We start from the raw sequence: 22,691 nt of genomic DNA, 5'->3' as shown, positions 1-22,691 counted from the left end.
ACCACATGTTTGGAATTGCAATTGATATGCGATCGTATATTAAATATTTTACCATCTACTGTGGACCTGAAGACCTTATCAATAACCATGTGATCACAGCAAATGCATTTGCGATGTCCGCATCTGAAACTGCCTTTAGAACTAAGCCAAGTTGGTTGTCTACATTTTACCTCCATGAAAAAACTGGGACTGATTAGATTGCCCATAGTAGGGGCTCTTTTAGCCACGCATCTCATACCATCCGACACCACATTTGCCCACTGCCCGTCATAATTCAGAATATGAAAATATATCTTCATGATTTTACAGATTTCCAGAAATTCATGACTATATTGGGTTACAAAGTGTTGGGGGGGTTGGCAGGTGTTTGATTCATATGAAGCCTTGGAAATACTAACTGGTTTCTGTCCATATCAGACACTATTTTATTAGCTTGTTCTACGGTATATTGCCGGGTGTATATCCCCTGCGCAACAACCTAGTCTGTATCTCAGAGGCTTCCTTATTGTACAGTAGATATCAAAATCTGAACAATTGCGACGTGCCCGTATTAGCTCTCCTTTTGGAATATTTCGGATGGTATGAGGTGGGTGGCATGAGCGTGCAAATAGTGTGGTATTGCCCGCCAGTTCTTTGCGGTACGTAGATGTATTAACCCTACCAGCTGTGGAGTTGCCCCTCAGGCACAAATCCAGAAATTGAATTTCTGTAGTATTGAACTGAAAAATAAATAGAATTGGATCCAAGCACGAATTAAAATAAGCGACCAACTCTGGTATGGACGCCACACCACCAGACCATACCATGAGCAGGTCATCGATGTACCGCCCATACCAGAGCAGGCGATCCACAAAAGGAGAGGTGTCGATGAGGAGGAAGCGACCCTCCCACCATGCCATAAATATATTGGCTATGGAGGGAGAGAACTTAGCCCCCATCGACACCCCTGACAACTGCAAATAAAAAATGTTGTCAAATAAAAAATAATTGTGCCCGAGGAGGAAATCCACAGCTGAAATGATATACGCCTTAAGTTCCCGGGTATAGTTACTGTAGCAATCCAAAAACCAACTGAGGGACATAAGGGCCAAATTATGTGGAATATTGGTATATAGGGATTTTATATCTGCTGTAATCCACACAAAATTATCCCTCCATTCAAAATCTGCAAAGGCCTGTAATACAGACCGTGAGTCCTGTAAAAATCCAGGAATGGAATGAACCAGAGGTTGAAGGAGGGAGTCTACCCACTCTGAAAACCGTTCAGAGTAGGACCCAATTCCAGCTACAATGGGCCTAAGAGGGGGAGGGAAGACATTTTTGTGGATTTTGGGCAATGCATGAAATATCGGAATCACTGGATGTTCCACATAAATGTAATCCCTAACTTTATCATTGAGGCAGCCAGATGACACTCCCATTTCCAAAATACTCCTCATTTGACGTTGGAAAGATGTGAGTGGATCCCCAGATAAGTTGGTATACACCTGGGTGTCTTGGAGCATAGTTGTGACAAGCTGTTTGTATAAGCCCCTGTCCAAAATTATTACAGCCCCGCCCTTATCGGCTTCTCTTATTATAATATCCTGTCTATCCCTTAAATCTCGAAGTGCAGCTCTTTCTGCCCAGGTCATGTTAGAATGACTGTTAGATTGTATAGTATCATGTAGGGAACATAGATCCTTTTCTACTAGTTCCTGATATTTATCTAGTGCTGCAGATCGAGATTGTATAGGATAGAAATCTGGATTGGAGGTCCTGAAATGACTTGAAGAGTTAACATAACCAGGCTCCATGTTCAGCATGGTTTGTAAGGAGTTGCAGTGGATTAGCTCCAGTGGCGTCTCAAATTTTTGGGGGGCATACTGGGGGCCAGGACAAAAGTAGGGGGGGCAGCTATAACAACGATACATTTACACAAGTACGCTTAGAAATGCTGAGATACTTTACCCAATACTTAAAACCGCAACAGGGAAGAAAAGTCCTGCTGTCTGTGGTTTAAATTTTTTTATTAAAAATCACTCAGATTTCAACATGTCCTAGCTGCCTGTGGATGACACTTTTATAGGGAGGGGGATCTGTGGATGACACTGCTATGGGGGGATCTGTGGATGCCACATACCGTATAAAGCATCTTATGCTATATGTGTCATCCACAGATCCACCCCATGACAGTGTCATCCCCATTTCCCCCTCCATAACAGTGTCATCCACAGATCTCCCTCCCCGCCTCTAACAGGAGTGTACATTTGACATTTCTAAACTGTGGCGGATCCAGAGCCTGGTCTCGGGAGGGGCACTTCCAGATTATTTTCTGTCCGCCGGCACAGAACAAGGGTGCTTATAGAACAGACTACACAGTGTAGATTGTATATTGTGTGGCACAATGTGGAGGTATACTGTACATTGTGTGGCACAGTGTAGAGGTATACTGTACATTGTGTGGCACAGTGTAGAGGTATACTGTACATTGTGTGGCACAGTGTAGAGGTATACTGTACATTGTGTGGCACAGTGTAGGCTATATGTGTATAACATAAACATATTTCACATGAAAACTTACAATTACTTGGCTTGGCCCTTGGGGATCTCGGACGCCACTTCAACACTTTGGCCGGGGGCTCTGCGGAGCTGATGTTGTGCTTTATCCTAATGAGAAAGATTTCATAATAAGGATTTGGAGAAGGGGCAGAGGGGTCACAGAGCAGGGAGAGGCTGGTGCTGCTACTAGGGGGTCATACCATGGGGGAGTAATAAAGCCCACCATAATGCCCCCCCAGTAGAAATAATTCTCCTTATAATGTGACAATGCAAAAAAATACCCCCTTGCAATGCCCCCAGTTGAGCTAATGTCCCCATAGTGCCCCCATAATGTGCCAGTATAAAATACCCATATATAGTGCCCCCAGTAAATGCCCCCATAGTGCTCCTCTCCCCCTTCCTCCTAGTGCCCTCCATAATGTACCAGTGTAAAATGCCCCATATATCGTGCCCCAGTAGATGCCCTCAGTGTCCCCCATAATTTGCAAGTATAAAATACCCCTTCTTAGTGCCCCCCGTAGATGACTCCATAGTACTCCTCTCCCCCTTCCCCATAGTACCCACCATGTGTCCCAGTATAAAATGCTACTGTACAGAGCCCCCATATAAAATACCCCTTCTTTGTGGCCTCAGTAGATGCCCCTATAGTGCCCACCAATAATGTGCCAGTAATAAGTGCCCCCAATAACGTGCCAGTAATAAGTGCACCCCATCAAGTGTCAGTAACAAGAGCCCCCCATCACGTGCCAGTAACAAGAGCCCCCCATCATGTGCCAGTAATAATCCCAGCCCCCATCACGTGCCAGCTTTAAGAGCCCAGCCCCCCATCACGTGCCAGTAATAAGAGCCCAGCCCCCCATCACGTGCCAGTAATAAGAGCCCCCCATCATGTGCCAGTAATAAGCCCCCCCATCATGTGCCAGTAATAAGCCCCCCATCATGTGCCAGTAATAAGCCCCCATCATGTGCCAGTAATAAGCCCCCCATCACGTGCCAGTAATAAGCCCCCCATCACGTGCCAGTAATAAGCCCCCCCATCACGTGCCAGTAATAAGCCCCTCATCATGTGCCAGTAATAAGCCCCCCATCATGTGCAAGTAATAAGCCCCCCATCATGTGCCAGTAATAAGCCCCCCAGCATGTGCAAGTAATAAGCCCCCCAATGTGCCAGTAATATGCCCCCCCAATGTACCAGTAATAAGCCCCCCCAATGTGCCAGTAATAAGCCCCCCAATGGGCCAGTAATAAGCCCCCCAATGTACCAGTAATAAGCCCCCCAATGTGCCAGTAATAAGCCCCCCAATGTGCCAGTAATAAGCCCCCCCAATGTGCCAGTAATAAGCCCCCCAATGTGCCAGTAACAAGAGCCCCCCTTATTGTGCCTGTAAAAATATTGTAAAAATAAAAAATAAAAACACTTATACTTACCTCCATGTCAGCGATGCGATGCAGGCCTCTTCCGGCCTGTGTCCCACGCTGTATGTCTCAGGCGGTGCGATGACGTCATCGCGCCGCCTGCGCCGGGATGACGTCATCGCGCCGCCTGCGCCGGCCTCTGATAAGCTGCCGGCCTAGTACCTGCAGCCTATCAGAGGAAGGGGAAGGGACACGCCTCTCCCTCCCCTGCACCGCCGCAGCACAGGCAGATTACTATGGAGATGAGCGCAATGGAAGCGCTCATCTCCCTGTACCCGACTGCGGCGGCTCACTTGGGGGGGGGAGCATTTTAGTTGGAGGGGCACATGGGGGGGCACAGCGTGATGTAGGGGGGGCCGTGGCCCCCTCTGGCCCCCCCCTGGCGACGCCACTGATCAGCTCCGCATAACCCAGCCCACTGGTGCGGCTGGTAGTGGATGGTGCACTGCAAGTCCCACTCTCCAAATCACCAGGTATACCACATGCAGTTGAAACAACAGAAGATACATTTGTTAACCCTTTGTATACATATGGTTCAGATGTTGATACCAAGGGAGTTATAACAGTAAGATCATGGGCATCATTCATAGATCCATCCTGAATTTTTTTTTAAGGGTAAGATTGCGGGCAAATCTATTAACGTCCAGAATGGTGCGATATAGGTCAAAGTGGTGAGTAGGGGAGAATGATAAGCCCTTCTTCAAAACACCGACCTGATCAGATGATAGAATAGACGCCGACATATTGAGAATCTGAATGTCCACCTTTATTTCTTCTGGCGGGATGGATAGCGGCGATTTTTTCCTGTGCAGCTTACCTGCCCTTCGTTTTTTGACTGTCTGTCATGTTGGACAGTTGGTTGTAGAGGGCACTCCGAGCTGTTCTATCTCTCATCGGATGGATTCCCAAACTCAGGTGAAGATTCCACTGAGTCCCGTTCGACTGAACTGAATGAAACTTTAGACATTCGTCTATGTCTGGAGCGGGATCTCCGCAGGATAGAACGAGGTGTGATCCCAAGTACCACCGCCCATGTATATATTGCATCATTGTTGTAATCCAACAGGTCCCTGTTGAATTTGTTTTGTTTGAACAGCATTAAGTCCTCTTCCACTTTATTAAGATTGTCCTTGAGTTGATTGTCAAGATCGACAAAGACAGGCATGTTGGAGTGTACTGATAGCAAATCCTGAGCTTTTTTAATTTCTTCTTACTATCAGTTCCATCAGTTTCAAGGAACAATCTGAGAGAATAGCATGCCATTGCAGAGTGAAGGAATCTGAGTGAACAGTGGTGGGTTTCTTTTTTATTCTAAGGCCACGGGGGATCTTTTTTTTTGTCCATATATCTTTGTAAGGATGTGGCGTCCCACCATTTGCGCAGTTCCTTCAACATTAACTTTTCCAGAGATAACATTTGCGTCTTCACATTAAGAACATCTTGCATCTCCTGTTTAGGAACATCAAATATGGCATTCATTTTTCTCACCCTTTCAATGTCATCATCCATTGCGTGCAATGATATATGTGCCATGTTCCACAGGAGGGGGGAAGGGGAAAAAAACGCTGATTCGGATAAATCCACGCAGGGAGTGCACGCAACCAGGTAACAATCAGATAGTTTGGGTGTAAGGCAGCTCTCACCTGCTCCACGACACCCTCCGGACACGGACACCGCACCTGGATGCGGGGATGCAAAAGCGATTTAAAGGAAGGAGAAGTCCAGCTCAGGTCAGGTGTGAATACGTGGCTTCTTTATTTCAGCGGTTATAAAATTCCACACAGCAAGGTGTAACAAGTGACGGGTTTCAGACCAGCTGGGGTATTGCTGAGTCCAAAAGGCATCACCTGCCGGAGTATTGAACGCCGTATTCCATTCGTCTCCCTCCTTGATTCGTCTCCCTCCTTTCAGGTCAATCTTGGAAAACCAGGTTGCCCCCAGAACCTGGTTAAATAAATCCGGAATCAATGGGAGGGAGTATCTATTCTGGACAGTGATTTTATTTAATCTCCGGTAATCGATACATGGCCTAAGACCACCATCTTTTTTCTTAACAAAGAAAAACCCCGCCTCTATAGGAGAGACAGAAGGTCTAATATGCCCTTTACCAAGGCTTTCCTTAATATAATCTTCCATGGCCTTGCGTTCGGGCATAGAAAAATTATAAATTCGCCCCTTAGGAAACTTGGCCCCCTCTACTAGCTCTATAGTACAATCATAAGGTCTATGGGGGGGGGGGTAGAACCTCCGGGGTTGGGGATGAGAATACATCAGAATATTGCCTAACAACAGTGGGTAAAGTATCAGACTTTACTGAGACCCCAGCCTGTACCACGGACAAGCACGAGTCACACTTAGGCCCCCATCTCACCAACTCCCCCTTGGACCAATCTATAGTGGGGTTATGTAGTCGGAGCCAAGGCAACTCTAGTACCACCTCAAACGGTAGGTTCTCCAGGACTAAAAGGGAACATCTCTCTGAGTGGCACACACCCACGGTTAGAGAAATCTCTGAGGTACATGAGCTCACCGTACCACCAATAAGAGGAGTAGCATCAATAGCCATGACATGGATAGAAGTTGGTAAAGCAAACATTGGAATACCCAATCTTACAGTGTACTCAGAGTCAGTAAAGCTGGCCGCTGAGCCAGAATCAATAAAAGCCTTACACGGCCATTTATCTACCCCCAGAGAAATCGTAATGGGTACCAAAAGCTTACATTTAGAAAAATCAGGGTATAACTGGTCTTTAGGTTGTCTTGCCTTAGGAGACTTGACAGAGAGGATCTTCTTAGGACACTGGTTGATCCAATAATATCCACAGTAAAAGCATTCTCCACGTTCGCGGCGAAGATTCCCTCGGGTCATGCCAACCTCCATGGGTTCCTCGGTAGAGACCCCAGTGTTGTCTCTGGGATAGGCCTCTGGCTGGACCACCATCTGGGAAGAGAACTGTCGTTCCTGTCGTCTCTCTCTAACCCGTCGGTCAAGTCGGACAACAAGGGTCATCATCTCCTCTAAGGTCTCTGGAAGTTGATAACTGACCAGAAGATCCTTTAAATTATCAGACAGACCTGACCTGAACTGACTCTTCAGGGCTGGTTTGTTCCATCCTGAGGGGACACACCACCTTCTGAATTGGGTGCAATAATCCTCCGCAGGTAGATTGCCCTGAACCAGTGCCTTTAGAGCCGTCTCGGCTACCAGAGCCCTGTCTGGTTCATCATAGAGGGTACCCAGGGCCTGAAAGAACCCCTCCACAGAAGTGAAACAACTGACGCCAGCAGGTAAAGAGAACGCCCAGTACTGGGGATCACCCTGTAGTCGGGAAATGATAATACCCACGCGTTGACTCTCGGGGCCATAGGACACGGGGCGCAAACGGAAGTAAAGTCTGCAACTCTCCTTAAAAGAGAGAAACTTCTTCCGGTCTCCAGAAAAGGGTTCTGGGAGCTTAATCTGGGGCTCAAAATGCGGACTGGACGCCTGAGGAGTGGAAGAACCTTGCCCTAACTCAAAAGAACTGAGTTTTTCCCCTAGCTCCTGCACCATCTGCGTCAGATTAGAGACATGGTCAGTCAGGGCCACCAGAGGATTCATTATACAGTTGTTATTGGGCCTGTTAATCTGTAATGGTCACGTACACACACACACAGGGGGGAGGATAGTGACCACTGCGCTCCACCCTCACCCCTGGCCCTGCCTACTTGCCTCACGAGTCCTGATGACAGGGGACAACTGGACGGCAGTCCCTAACTTATGATACGTGCGGGAAGGACAGACAAGACGAATAACGGATAGTGAATGGACCGGGTCAAAACCAAGAGGCAACCTGTGGCCAGCCGGCTGCCTGCATTTATAGTGGTGAGTGAGGGTCATGTGACGTGGCCAGCGTCACATGACCGACAGACCGACCAGTCGAGCACCGAGTGATCAGCAAAGCCGCCCTGGGAACAAGGTCAAACACAGATCCTCGCTCCCGAAGCCAAGCAGCAGGTCTGTGGCTGATGGGAGACAGAGTGCGCCTTCGGCACCCCGTTACAGTTATATTGTTGTTTGAAAAAAACACCCTTTTTGTGCTAGATAGTACATTTGCGGCCTGCGCTGCATTTCTGACAGTCCAATAAAAACGTTAAATACTGCTGTTACATTGTTGGTTGAAAAAAAGCACACTTTTTGTGCTAGATAGTACATTTGCAGCCTGCGCTGCATTTCTGACAGTCCAAAAAAAAAACGTTAAATACTGCTGTTACATTGTTGGTTGAAAAAAGCATACTTTTTGTGCTAGATAGTACATTTGCGGCCTGCGCTGCATTTCTGACAGTCCACTAAAACCGTTAAATACTGCTAATACAGTGTTGGTTGAAAAAAAGCACACTTTTCCATGCGCCTCCCCAATGGCACTAAGCAGGAGGAGGGTTACCCCGCCTCCCAGGGACAGGAAACAACGTGGAGAACCAACCTTTGAAAGCCTCCTCCCATGTTCCTTCTCCAGTTGTTTCCTGTCCCTCTGGGATGAAGTGGAGAACGGAGCAGGGTTTCCTCCTGCTCTATACCTATATCGCGCAGCCTAATACCTTTTTTTCCCTGGCTGGGTGTCAGGAGGGCTGCAGTAGGGTGTCGGATCCCGGGGCAAGAGAGAGGCCCTTCCGACATCTCGGTATAATCCCTGCGGTCTTCAGGATACCCCGGGCGACACGGTCCCCATTTGCGGCCTGCGTAGGAGGATGCCGGCAGGACGAGAGCTTTGGGTCGAAGTCTCGCAAGATCCGGTAACGTGGGTGCACGCGCGCAACGTCAGTGTGCGTGCGGTACCACGTGACCAGGAAGTAATAGCTAAATGCTGCCTTGAGGCAGAGAAGGACGCCTGTCTTGTCGTACAGCTCCAGAAGGGACCAGTATGTCTCTATCTACGGAACTGCCCTCAGACCCTCCGAAGGCCCTGAGCCCGGTAAGCCTCCTCCTAATAGGAGTAATTTTGTTATCTCTCTCCTCACCCCTGCCGCTTATAATTCACTGGGGGCTCTGTCCTGGGTGAAGGCTCCATTCACTGGAAAAATTTCCTTTATGAATACTTCCTAAAGGAAATTTTTTCTTTTAAATCTTAGGGAAAACCTCTATTAAAAAGAAGTGTGCCATCTGCAAAAAACAGCTAGCGGGCCACTCCAAAAAGACAGTCTGCAAAAAATGCACAGATAAAGTAATGGCAGAGGAAACACCGCCTCTAGTGGACAGTCTAAGATCCATTATTAAATAAGAAGTTTCTTCAGCCATTGAAACCAGGATAGCCTCCCTCAGGCTCCCTCCACTTCAAAATCCATTCCAGAGACTCTTCTAGAATCTGAATTTGATTTGGATGAATGCGAAGTATCCTCAGATTCAGATTTGGATTTATCTGTTGATAATTTTGGCAGGCCCCTCTGTTCAGTTGAGGAAACTGACTCTTTACTAGAGACTGTTAGAGCGGCCATGAATATTGAGCAAACTAAAGAACCTCAATCTATCCAAGATCACATGTTTAAGGGACTGGCAGACAAAAAGAGACAGGTTTTTCCTGTACAATATAAATATTAAAGGGTTTCTACCACCAGATTTTGACCTAATTAGCTGTCAGACACTAGCGATCTGCTAGTGTCTGCTGTACCTAACCATGCTATTGTAATTCCTTTCTCTGCAGCGGTTACCCTAAAAAACGTAGTTTTATTGGTATGCAAATGAGCCTCTAGGAGCTATGGGGGCGTCTTTTCAGCACCTAGAGGCTCCGTCCACTCACCATTTCTGCCGCCCAGCGCGCTCCAGCCCGCCCCTCTGCTCTAGATTGACAGCCTACTTCTCTCCATCTCAGCCAAATTCTCACGCCTGCGCCGTGTGCTTCTGTATTCGGCGCAGGCGCAGTGACTGTCTCCCTGCGCCGGCATCTTCACTGCGCCTGCGCCGATTACGGCGCAGGGAGCAGTCCAACAGTCACTGCGCCTGTGCCGAATACAGAAGCACACGGCGCAGGCGCGAGTAGGCTGTCAATCTAGAGCAGAGGGGCGGGCTGGAGCGCGTTGGGCGGCAGAAATGGTGAGTGGACGGAGCCTCTAGGTGCTGAAAATACGCCCCCATAGCACCTAGAGGCTCATTTGTATACCAATAAAACTGCGTTTTTTAGGGTAACCGCTGCAGAGAAAGGAATTACAATAGCATGGTTAGGTACAGCAGACACTAGCAGATCGCTAGTGTCTGACAGCTAATTAGGTCAAAATCTGGTGGTAGAAACCCTTTAAGAAATTAATTGCTAATGAATGGAAAGATCGGGAGTCTCCAGGGTTTTCAAAAGCAAGTACCCCTTCAGCAAATCAGACTCAGCCCACTGGGATAAAACCCCACGAGTCGATGCCCCAGTCGCCAGGATTTCAAAAAAATCCTCACTTCCCTTTGAGTATGTGGCCAGGACCCTTTCAATGTGGCTTGCCCAGTTAGAAGAGCATCTGCTTGCGGGTACTCCTACCAAAGACATTCTAGCCTCCCTTCCTGTCCTTAAGCAGGCCACTAGTTTTCTGTTGGACGCCTCTGCTGATCTGGTAAAACTATCAGCCAGATCGACCACCTTGGCTAACTCAGCCAGGAGGTCTGTATGGCTAAGGTCATGGTCAGGGGATAACACCTCTAAGAACAAACTATGTAATATCCCCTGCGAAGGAGACAGACTCTTTGGCTCTGTCTTGGATGATATCTTGGACAAAGCCTCAGACAAGAAAAAAGGGTTTCCATCAGAAGCCAGATTCTTCCATAACCGCCGGTCCTTTCGTTCCCAAAGGAAAGGTAGACCAGACCACAGAAAAAATGAAAGTTCGGGTACATGGCAACCCTTCAGAGGCAGAGGAAGAGGGTTTCTCCTCAACCCGGACAAATCTTCCAAGCAGCTTGGACAATGACGCCAGGAGCCCGGTGGGAGGAAGACTCCAAAAGTTACTCCCAGCCTGGTAAAAATTGCAAAGTCTCCGTGGGTCTTGGACCTGATATCCTCGGGGTACAAAATAGAGTTCGCTTCCCCTCCACCAAAAAGATTCTACATAAACAGGAGACTTTGCATAAAAGATAAATCCCTTCTAGAAGTGCAAATTCATTCCTTGCTCTTAAAACAGGTAGTGGCGGCAGTGCCCCGGGATCGGCTTCTATTCACCTGTCTTTCTGGTGAAAAAACCGAATGGCTCCTACAGGGCAATCATAAACCTAAGAGACCTAAACAGACATGTTTCTTACAAAAAATTCTAAATGAAAACAATAAAATCCACAATCAACCTGTTGTATCAAGGCTGCCATATGGTGACCCTCGACCTGACCGACGCCTATTATCACGTCCCCATCTACAAAGAACATAAAAAGTATTTGAGGTTTGCAATCTATCTGGGCAGCCGTCTTGTTCATCTTCAATTCCAGGTACTTCCATTTGGCCTTTCATCCGCCCCTCGGGTGTACACAAAGGTCATGGCGGAAGTATCGGCTTATGTCCATCAGCAGAAGATCCTGTTCATCCCCTATCTGGACGAATTACTGATAGCTGCTCATTCTCCGGAAAACCTTCTCAGCAATTTACAGGTAGTCAGAAACACGCTTTATTCCCTGGAGTGGATGTAAAACCTAGAAAAATCGGACCTCATTCCTACCCAGAGGAAAGAATTTCTAGGAGTTCTCCTGGATTCCCGAGTAATGACATCTTTTCTAGAGATGTCGCGAACATAAAATTTTCCACTCGCGAACGGGGAACGTAAATTTCCGCAAATGTTCGCGAACGGGCGAACCGGGCGAACCGCCATAGACTTCAATAGGCAGGTGAATTTTAAGACCCACAGGGACTCTTTCTGGCCACAATAGTGATGGAAAAGTTGTTTCAAGGGGACTAACACCTGGACTGTGGCATGCCGGAGGGGGATCCATGGCAAAACTCCCATGGAAAATTACGTAGTTGACGCAGAGTCGGGTTTTAATCCATAAAGGGCATAAATCACCTAACATTCCTAAATTGTCTGGAATAACGTGCTTTAAAACATCAGGTATGATGTTGTATCGATCAGGTAGTGTAAGGGTTACGCCCGCTTCACAGTGACAGACCAAACTCTGACAGACCAAACTCCCCGTTTAACGCACTGCAAACAACCGCAAACAGTCCATTTGCACAACCGCAAACTCCCCATTTGCACAAGGTTGGATACCAAGCTAGCCATGTCCCGTTCCTTGTCCTCACTGATGTCATTGAAGGTCTCTTCCTCCACCCAGCCATGTACAACACTAAGGGTCCCCGAAAGGTGACAACAAGCCCCCTAGGACGCCTGCTGTGGTTGGTCTTCCACCTCCTCAAAGCCACCTTCCTCCTCTGACTCCTCTTCAGACTCCTCTCTCTGCGTTGCCGCAGGTCCAGCAATCAACGACGACAAGGCTGCTTCTGGTGGTGATGGTGACCACAACTCTTCCTCTTCATGCTCATCTACGGCCTGATCCAGCACTCTTCGCAGGGCACGCTCCAGAAAAAACGCATATGGGATAAAGTCGATGATGTTGCCTTGGGTTTGACTGACCAGGTTTGTCACCTCCGCAAAAGGACGCATGATCCTACAGCCATTGTGCATGAGCAGAGGCTGTCCTCTTTTTTTAAAATAAAATAAAAATCTGTTCTTACCAGTTTAATCTCTGTTTTGTCCCCTATCAGGGGCCGGTGTATGGAATAGATTTTAGGAATCGGGAGATGGAAAAAGATGCTTGGTTGGTCCTCTTACGTCCAATTTGGGGCACTGCGCGTGCGCTGTGCAATGTACTGTGCAATCCCAATATGAGTGGTATGTTAAGTAGTACTATTCCTATCAGTTTAATCCCTGTTACGTCCCCTATCAGGGGCCGGTGTATGTAATAGATTTTAGGAACCGGGAGATGGAAAAAGATGCTTGGTCGGTCCTCTTACTTCGAATTTGGGGCACTGCGCGTGCGCTGTGCAGTGTACTGTGCAATCCCAATATGAGTGGTATGTTAAGTAGTACTATTCCTATCAGTTTAATCCCTGTTACGTCCCCTAAAAGGGGACGTGTATCGAATAGATTTTAGACAACCACAAAGAGTTGTCAATAGTTGACACACTCATGACATAAATTTTATTCCTCTATGCGTCAATCTTGGTGTAGTGATGACTGTGCTCGTGCGCACGTTTAGGAAATTGCAGGCGATGGTGGTTTTTCAAAGCCTATGGTCGTGCTGAGGTAGATCAGTGACAGTTAAGTGACCCAGAAAACAATAATTCTGCAGTGTGGGCCCATTGTTGGCCTAGTAGGCTTTAATGATCACCTTAGATGATCACAAAGAAAATTAATGTTTTTTCTATGCAAAATTATCCAGCCGATCGCTTTTGGTCTGTTCACAATGAAGCAACGACCTTATCATCGCTTCATTGTGATACGCAAGCCCCTTCACCACAACAAGGTAACGATCACAAAGGGGAATTGACACATGTATGTGCCTTTTTTTTGTTTTGTTTTTGCAGCCACAGAGCAGCACCAGAGGCCAGAAAAATTAGGCATGTACAGATGCCTGAAAAATTAGGTATTGTTGCAGCCGCTGCTGTAGCACCGGCCGGAAAAATTTATGTTTTCCAGGCAGAAAGTGCACTAAAACATTGGAGCTTGAACACTAGTTGGTGGCGGAGAGGTCACACAAATCATCCGGCATGCAGAGATAAAATACAGCAGCGTGTGGACCATTTTTAGCCCAAGGCATCTCATCTCATCAGGCCTTTTTTAGTCAAATGTATCGCCCACTGTGAGTCCCTTCGGGATCCATGCCTCATTCATCTTAATAAAGGTGAGGTAATCTAGACTTTTTTTGACCTAGGCGACTTCTCTTCTCAGTGACAATACCTCCTGTTGCACTGAAGGTCCTTTCTGACAGGACACTTAAAGTGGGGCAGGCCAGAAGTTCTATTGCAAATTGTGATAGCTCACGCCACAGGTCAAGCCTGCACACCCAGTAGTCAAGGGGTTCATTGGTCGAGTCGTTCTCTGAGGGTGGACCCCGAAGGGCTGTGGCGATGCGTAGGACTTAAAAAGCTCTGCATGTCCTCCATCAACAACACATCTGTAAAGCGTCCTGTCCTTGCCAGTGTGGTCATGGTAGGAGGAGGATTACTTTCACCTCTTCCCCTGTTAGATTCCCGTTGTGCTGTGACATCACCCTTATACGCTGTGTAAAGCATACTTTTTAACTTGTTTTGAAACTGCTGCATCCTTTCCGACTTCCGGTAATTCGGTAACATTTCAGGCACTTTCTGCTTATACCGGGGGTCTAGTAGCGTGGCCACCCAGTACAGGTCGTTCTCCTTCAGCCTTTTTATACGAGGGTCCCTCAACAGGCACGACAGCATGAAAGACCCCATTTGCACAAGGTTGGATGCCGAGCTACTCATGTCCAGTTCCTCGTCCTCACTGATCTCACTGAAGGTCTGTTCTTCCCCCCAGCCACGTACAACACCACGGGTACCAGATAGGTGACAATGAGCACCCTGGGATGCCTGTTGAGGTTGGTCTTCCTCCTCCTTAAAGCCACATTGCTCCTCAGACTCCTCTTCCAGCGTTGCCGCAGGTCCAGCAAGCGATGCTGATAAGGCTGTTTCTGGTGGTGATGGTGACCACAACTTTTCCTCTTCACGCTCATCTACGGCCTGATCCAGCACTCTTCGCAGGGCACGCTCCAGGAAAAAAACAAATGGGATGATGTCGCTGATGGTGCCTTCGGTGCGACTGACTAGGTTTGTCACCTCCTCAAAAGGACGCATGAGCCTACAGGCATTGCGCATGAGCGTCCAGTAACGTGGCAAAAAAAATACCCAGCTCCGCAGAGGCTGTCCTAGCACCCCGGTCATACAAATACTCATTTACGGCTTTTTCTTGTTGGAGCAGGCGGTCGAACATTAGGAGTGTTGAATTCCAACGTGTCGGGCTGTCGCAAATCAAGCGCCTCACTGGCATGCTGTTTTGCCGCTGAATATCTGAAAAGTGCGCCATGGCCGTGTAGGAACGCCTGAAATGGCCACACACCTTCCTGGCCTGCTTGAGGAAGTCCTGTAAGCCTGGGTACTTATGCACAAAGCGTTGTACGATCAGATTACACACATGTGCCATGCACGGCACATGTGTCAACTTGCCCAAATTCAATGCCGCCAACAAATTGCTTCCGTTGTCACACACCACTTTGCCGATCTCCAGTTGGTGCGAAGTCAGCCACTGATCCACCTGTGCATTCAGGGCGGACAGGAGTGCTGGTCCGGTGTGACTCTCTGCTTTCAGGCAAGTCAACCCCAAGACGGCATGACACTGTCGTATCTGGGATGTGGAATAGCCCCTGGGGAGCTGGGGGGGTGCAGTTGAAGTGCAAGACGCAGCAGCAGAAGAGGACTCAGCCGAGGAGGTTAGCGAAGAGGATGGAGTAGGAGGAGTAGGAGGTGGCAGCAGGCCTGCCTGCAAGTCGTGGCGGTGTCACCAACTCCTCTGGTGATTGCCTTTTGTGAAAAGAAATTTCGGCCGGGTACCTTCCACTGCGGTGTCCCAATAGCTAAAATTTTTTGAAGGCCTCAGACTCCACCAGCTTGTATGGTAAAAGCTGGCGGGCTAAGAGTTCCGACAAGCCAGCTGTCAGACGCCGGGCAAGGGGGTGACTCTGTGACATTGGCTTCTTACGCTCAAACATTTCCTTGACAGACACCTGACTGTGGGCAGATGAGCAGGAACTGCTCAAGGCGAGAGGCGGAGTGGCGGATAGTTGAGAGGGGGCAAGGAGGACAGCAGTGGTTGACGTGGCTGAAGATGCTGGACCAGGAGGAGGATGGTGGCTTTGAGTTTGTGTGCTGCTTGTACTCATCATGTGTTGATCCCATAGGCGTTTGTGATGTGAGATCATGTGCCTTCGCAAAGCAGTTGTACCTAGGTGGGTGTTGGACTTCCCACGACTCAGTTTCTTTTGGCACAGGTGGCAAATGGCATCGTGTTATCAGAGGCAGACACACACAAAAATGCCACACTGATGAGCTTTGCAATGATGGCATTCTGGTGGTGGCAACAGCATGCGTTGATTGGCGTGCTGTCTGGCTGACCCCGGGTGCCGATACATGCTGTCTGACTGTGCCACTAGCTCTTTGCGACGACCTCCCCCTGCTTCCAACTCGTCTCCTCCTCCTCTCTGTCTCCCCATCTGAACTTTCCCCCTGTTCTTCTTCTCTTCGAGCGGGCACCCACTTGACATCCACGGACACATCGTCATCATCAACCGCTTCACTTGTATCTGACAACTCAGCAAAGGAAGTAGCAGCGGGTACAACATCATCATCATCATCATCATCATCACACCGTACATCCATGTGTGTAATGCTGCCTAACTGATACATATCCCTGTTATCTACATCCTCTGGCAATAATGGTTGCGCATCACTCATTTCTTTCAACTGATGTGTAAATAACTCCTCTGACAGATCAAGTGAAGCTGCTGTGGTGGTAGTGGTGGTGGTGGCGGCAGGCGGGCGAGTGGTAACTTGAGAGGTGCCCGAAGCTGAGCTGGAGGAGGATGGTGCGTCAAGGTTCCGAGTGGAAGCTGTAGAAGATTGGGTGTCCTGTGTTAGCCAGTCAACTATGTCCTCAGAACTTTTCGAGTTCAGGGTACGTGGCCTCTGAACACTCAGCATTATTCTAGGGCCAAAGGAAATCACAGCACCATGACCAACGACGGCCCCTGCGGGGTGGCCTGCCTCTGCCTGTCATTTTTTTTTAGATTAGTGGTACTATGCATGCAAGCTACTGTGCCACCCGATATGAGTGGTGACCAGTGGGCACAGTACACTCTGTGGGCCTGACACACACTGGCAGGCAACTGCAATTATATTACAGAAAAAAAATGTTTTACTGTTTTAACTGCAAGCTACTGTGCCACCAGATATGAGTGGTGGGCACAGTACACTCTGTGGGCCTGACACACACTGGCAGGCAACTGCAATTATATTACAGAGAAAAAATTGTTTTACTGTTTTAACTGCAAGCTACTGTGCCACCAGATATGAGTGGTGGGCACTGGCAGTGGGCACAGTACACTCTGTGGGCCTGACACACACTGGCAGGCAACTGCAATTATATTACAGAGAAAAAATTGTATTTCTTTTTTATCTGCAAGCTACTGTGCCACCAGATATGGCACAGTAGCTTGCAGATAAGGGAGCTAGTGGCACAGTCAGACAGCATGTATCGGCACCCGGGTTCAGCCAGACAGCACGCCAATCAACGCATGCTGTTGCCACCACCAGAATGCCGTCATTGCAAAGCTCAGCAGTGTGGCATTTTTTTTGTGGTGGGCACTGGCAGTGGGCACAGTACACTCTGTGGGCCTGACACACACTGTCAGGCAACTGCAATAATTTTATTACAGAGAAAAAATGGTATTCCTTTTTTTATCTCCAAGCTAGTGTGCCACCAGATATGAGTGGTGGGCACTGGCAGTGGGTACAGTACACTCTGTGGGCCTGACACACACTGGCAGGCAACTGCAATTATATTACAGAGAAAAAAATGTATTCCTTTTTTATCTTCCAGCTACTGTGCCACCAGATATGAGTGGTGGGCACTAGCAGTGGGTACAGTACACTCTGTGGGCCTGACACACACTGGCAGGCAACTGCAATTATATTACAGAGAAATAATTGTATTCCTTTTTTATCTGCAAGCTACTGTGCCACCAGATATGAGTGGTGGGCACTGGCAGTGGGCACAGTACACTCTGTGGGCCTGACACACACTGGCAGGCAACTGCAATATATATACAGTACAGACCAAAAGTTTGGACACACCTTCTCATTCAAAGAGTTTTCTTTATTTTCATGACTATAAAAATTGTAGATTCACACTGGAGGCATCAAAACTATGAATTAACACATGTGAAATTATATACATAACAAACAAGTGTGAAACAACTGAAAATATGTCATATTCTAGGTTCTTCAAAGTAGCCACCTTTTGCTTTGATTACTGCTTTGCACACTCTTGGCATTCTCTTGATGAGCTTCAAGAGGTAGTCCCCTGAAATGGTTTTCACTTCACAGGTGTGCCCTGTCAGGTTTAATAAGTGGGATTTCTTGCCTTATAAATGGGGTTAGGACCATCAGTTGCGTTGAGGAGAAGTCAGGTGGATACACAGCTGATAGTCCTACTGAATAGACTGTTAGAATTTGTATTATGGCAAGAAAAAAGCAGATAAGTAAAGAAAAACAAGTGGCCATCATTACTTTAAGAAATGAAGGTCAGTCAGTCAGTCGAAAAATTGGGAAAACTTTGAAAGTAAGGGCTATTTGACCATGAAGGAGAGTGATGGGGTGCTGCGCCAGATGACCTGGCCTCCACAGTCACCGGACCTGAACCCAATCGAGATGGTTTGGGGTGAGCTGGACCGCAGAGTGATGGCAAAAGGGCCAACAAGTGCTAAGCATCTCTGGGAACTCCTTCAAGACTGTTGGAAGACCATTTCAGGGGACTACCTCTTGAAGCTCATCAAGAGATGCCAAGAGTGTGCAAAGCAGTAATCAAAGCAAAAGGTGGCTACTTTGAAGAACCTAGAATATGACATATTTTCAGTTGTTTCACACTTGTTTGTTATGTATATAATTCCACATGTGTTAATTCATAGTTTTGATGCCTTCATAGTCATGAAAATAAAGAAAACTCTTTGAATGAGAAGGTGTGTCCAAACTTTTGGTCTGTACTGTATATATATATATAAAAAATAAAATAAAAATCTGACTGATTTACTAGCCCTAAAAAGGGCTTTTTGGGGCGCTCTCAGGACGCTGTCCTTACAGCAGATCAGATGAGTCTTTGAGGACTGGAGTAGACACAGAACACTGGCCTAGCTAACGATTTCCCTATTAATTCAGCAGCAGCAGCAGCACTCTCCCTGCTCTCACTAACACTGCAGCTTCAGAATGAATCTAAGATGGATGCTGTCCTTGCTTTTTGATAGGAGGTGGGAGGGTCTGGGAGGGAGGGTATGCTGCTGATTGGCTGGAATGTGTCTGCTGACTGTGAGGTACAGGGTCAAAGTTTGCTCAATAAAGACGTATAGGGGGCGGACCGAACATCGCATATGTTCGCCCGCCGCGGCGAACGCGAACAAGCGATGTTCGCCGGCGAATAGTTCGGGACATCTCTAACTGTAAAATGCTGCAGATTTGCTGCGTGCAAATCCACAGAGAAAGATTTGTAAAATATCTGCTATGTGTGAACATAATTTGCCATTGTGGATTTCTCTGCACCAAGCTCACAGTATTTTACTCCTCAACAAAACTTGACCTGATTTTATAAAGCCCCTTTCACATGGGCGAGAATTCCGCCCGGGTGCAATGCGTGATGTGAACACATTGCACCCGCACTGAACCCTGACCCATTCATTTCAATGGGGCTGTGTACATGAGCGATGTTTTTCACACATCACTTGTGCGTTGCGTGAAAATCACAGCATGTTCTATATTCTGCGTATTTCGCTCAACGCAGGCCCCATAGAAATGAATGGGTCTGTGTGAAAATTGCAAGCATCCGCAAGCAAGTGCAGATGTGGTGCGATTTTCACGCATGGTTGCTAGGAGATGATAGTGATGAGCAACCCTGGACCACATTAAAGTAAATTCACTGTATTTTCCTTATTACATGGTTATAAGGAAAAATAATAGCATTCTTAATACAGAATGCTTACTAAAATGTTGATTGAGCGGTTAAAAAAATATAAAAAATTAACTCACCTTATCCACTTGATCGCGCAGCCGGCATCGTCTTCTTTCTTCTTCTTTCAGGACCTGCAAAAGGACCTTTGGTGACGTAATTAGTGTTGAGCATGAATATTCGAATTGTGAATATCGCCACTTCAAGAATTCGCAAATATTTTGAAGATAGTGCTATATATTCGCGAATAGTGTTGAATATTCTAATCGCAAATTTATTGTGAATTTATTGTGAATATATTACATTGCCGATTTTTGCAATCAAGTAAACAATGACTGGAGATCACAAATTCTCAAATTTGCTCATTTATGGTGAACATTCGGGCAAAAATTTGCAAAATATCGCTAATTCGAATATTGCCTATGCTGCTTATCACTAGTAGTGAGTGTGGTGATGTCAGCACAGGTCCTGCTAATGGAAGATAGAAGGATCTTCTATCTTCATTCAGCAGGACCTGCGCTGACGTCACCTCGCTCACCACGTGATGAGCGCGATAACGTCATCAAAGATCCTTTTGCAGGTCCTGAAAGAAGAAGAAAGAAGACGATGCCGGCTGCGCGATCATGTGGATAAGGTGAGTTTTTTTTTATTTTTTAACCAATCAATCGACATTTTAGTAAGCATTCTGTATTAAGAATGATATTATTTTCCCTTAAAACCATGTTATAAGGGAAAATAATAAAATATTCAGAACACCTAACGCAAACCCAAACTTCAGTGAAGAAGTCCGGGTTTGGGTCTGGGTACCACATTCAGTTTTTGATCACGCTCCTGCAAAATGCATTGCACCCACGCAATAAAAACTGAACAACGCAACGCAATCGCAGTCAAAACTGACTGAAATTGTGTGCGCACTCGTACAGGTTTCCCGCAATGCATGCGCGACTCATCTGGAGCAAATCCGGGACGCCCGTGTGAAAGAGGCCTAAGCGCAGCATTTTAATCTACTGTATATTGCAGATTTCCGCTGCAGATTTCACCAATTTCAGTTTTGTTGCAGAAATGTATATAAGGAAAGGACGCTAAAACAAAATAACAAAAGCTTTATTATAATGTTTAGATAAAATATAAGGGTGTCTACCCACACTGCACTAAGCAGCTAAATGGAACGTCACTAATTTGTGGGACCAACCATCCTCAAAACCACACTGGTAAAGGGAGCAACATGCGCCGTGACTGGAGCCCACAGCCTCTGATGTAGATGTTCACTTGAGGCTGCAACAAGAGGGCAGAGGTAGGGTGACCGCGTGCTGGTGTGCAATAATCGATTTGTTGCACACCAGCACGCTACCCCTCAATCTAGAGGTGGACGGCTTAGGCAGGCCTGTAGGTTCCAGTGATTACGCCGTGCCTCACACTAGAGGAATTCGGCCATAGGCAGGTCACCCTACCTCTGCCCTCTTGTTGCAGCCTCAAGTGAACATCTACATCAGAGGCTGTGGGCTCCAGTCACGGTGCATGTTGCTCCTGATGAAGTGCACCTTTGTGCTTGGAAACGCGTTGAGCATAGACCACATAGGACTGTGTCAGATGAATCAGTGCTTTTGACATAACCAGTCAAATTCAGCGGCTCTCATTCTGTCTCAGTCCTGCACCTGTATTGTTTCAGTGCAGAGGATGTTATGCGCGCTGACATCCACTGTTATTTAAGGTGATATCTGGTGCTACACATGGTACCAGGTATCCATTTGTACAGTACCTCACCCAGGTTCACACCCAGGACTTTTTGGTGATATGCCCCCAGTGTTGGTGGGTTTTAGTTTGTGGGACACACTGATCATTCTGCTCAAGTACATTTCCACCTTTACTAGTGTGGTTTTGAGGATGGTTGGTCCCACAAATTAGTGACATTCCATTTAGCTGCTTAGTGCAGTGTGGGTAGACACCCCTATATTTTATCTAAACATTATAATAAAGCTTTTGTTATTTTGTTTTAGCGTCCTTTCCTTATATACAGTCAGGTCCATAAATATTGGGACATCGACACAATTCTAACATGTTTGGCTCTATACACCACCACAATGGATTTGAAATGAAACAAACAAGATGTGCTTTACCTGCAGACTGTCAGCTTTAATTTGAGGGTATTTAATTCCAAATCAGTTGAACGGTGTAGAAATTACAACAGTTTGCATATGTGCCTCCCACTTGTTAAGGAACCAAAAGTAATGGGACAATTGGCTTCTCAGCTGTTCCATGGCCAGGTGTGTGTTATTCCCTCATTATCCCAATTACAATGAGCAGATAAAAGGTCCAGAGTTAATTTCATGTGTGCTATTTGCATTTGGAATCTGTTGCTGTCAACTCTCAAGATGAGACCCAAAGAGCTGTCACTATCAGTGAAGCAAGCCATCATTAGGCTGAAAAAACGAAACAAACCCATTCGAGAGATAGCAAAAACATTAGGCCTGGCCAAAACAACTGTTTGGAACATTCTTTAAAAGAAGGAACGCACCGGTGAGCTCAGCAACACCAAAAGACCCGGAAGACCACGAAAAACAACTGTGGTGGATGACCGAAGAATTCTTTCCCTGGTGAAGAAAACACCCTTCACAACAGTTGGCCAGATCAAGAACACTCTCTAGGAGGTAGGTGTATGTGTGTCAAAGTCAACAATCAAGAGAAGACTTCACCAGACTGAATACAGAGGGTTCACCACAAGATGTAAACCATTGGTGAGCCTCAAAAACAGGAAGGCCAGATTAGAGTTTGCCAAACGACATCTAGAAAAGCCTTCACAGTTCTGGAACAACATCCTATGGACAGATGAGACAATATCAACTTGTACCAGAGTGATGGGAAGAGAAGAGTATGGAGAAGGAAAGGAACTTATCATGATCCTAAGCATACCACCTCATCAGTGAAGCATGGTGGTGGTAGTGTCATGGCGTGGGCATGTATGGCTGCCAATAGAAATGGTTCTCTTGTATTTATTGATGATGTGACTGCTGACAAAAGCA

At 46.9% G+C, this 22,691-nt stretch overlaps 1 protein-coding gene across 4 annotated transcripts in view; it reads right to left on the bottom strand.

The window, feature by feature from the left end:
- GABRA3 (gamma-aminobutyric acid type A receptor subunit alpha3) overlaps positions 1 to 22,691 on the bottom strand; it is a 487,939-nt gene that overhangs the window by 201,945 nt on the left and 263,303 nt on the right. The gene's annotated exons all lie outside the window — the stretch shown is intronic.

The sequence above is a fragment of the Bufo bufo genome, chromosome 8, assembly GCF_905171765.1.
Source record: "Bufo bufo chromosome 8, aBufBuf1.1, whole genome shotgun sequence".
Lineage (NCBI taxonomy): Eukaryota > Metazoa > Chordata > Amphibia > Anura > Bufonidae > Bufo > Bufo bufo.
The sequence above is the reverse complement of the archived record's forward strand: the minus strand, read 5'-3'. Positions and strand labels throughout refer to the sequence as shown.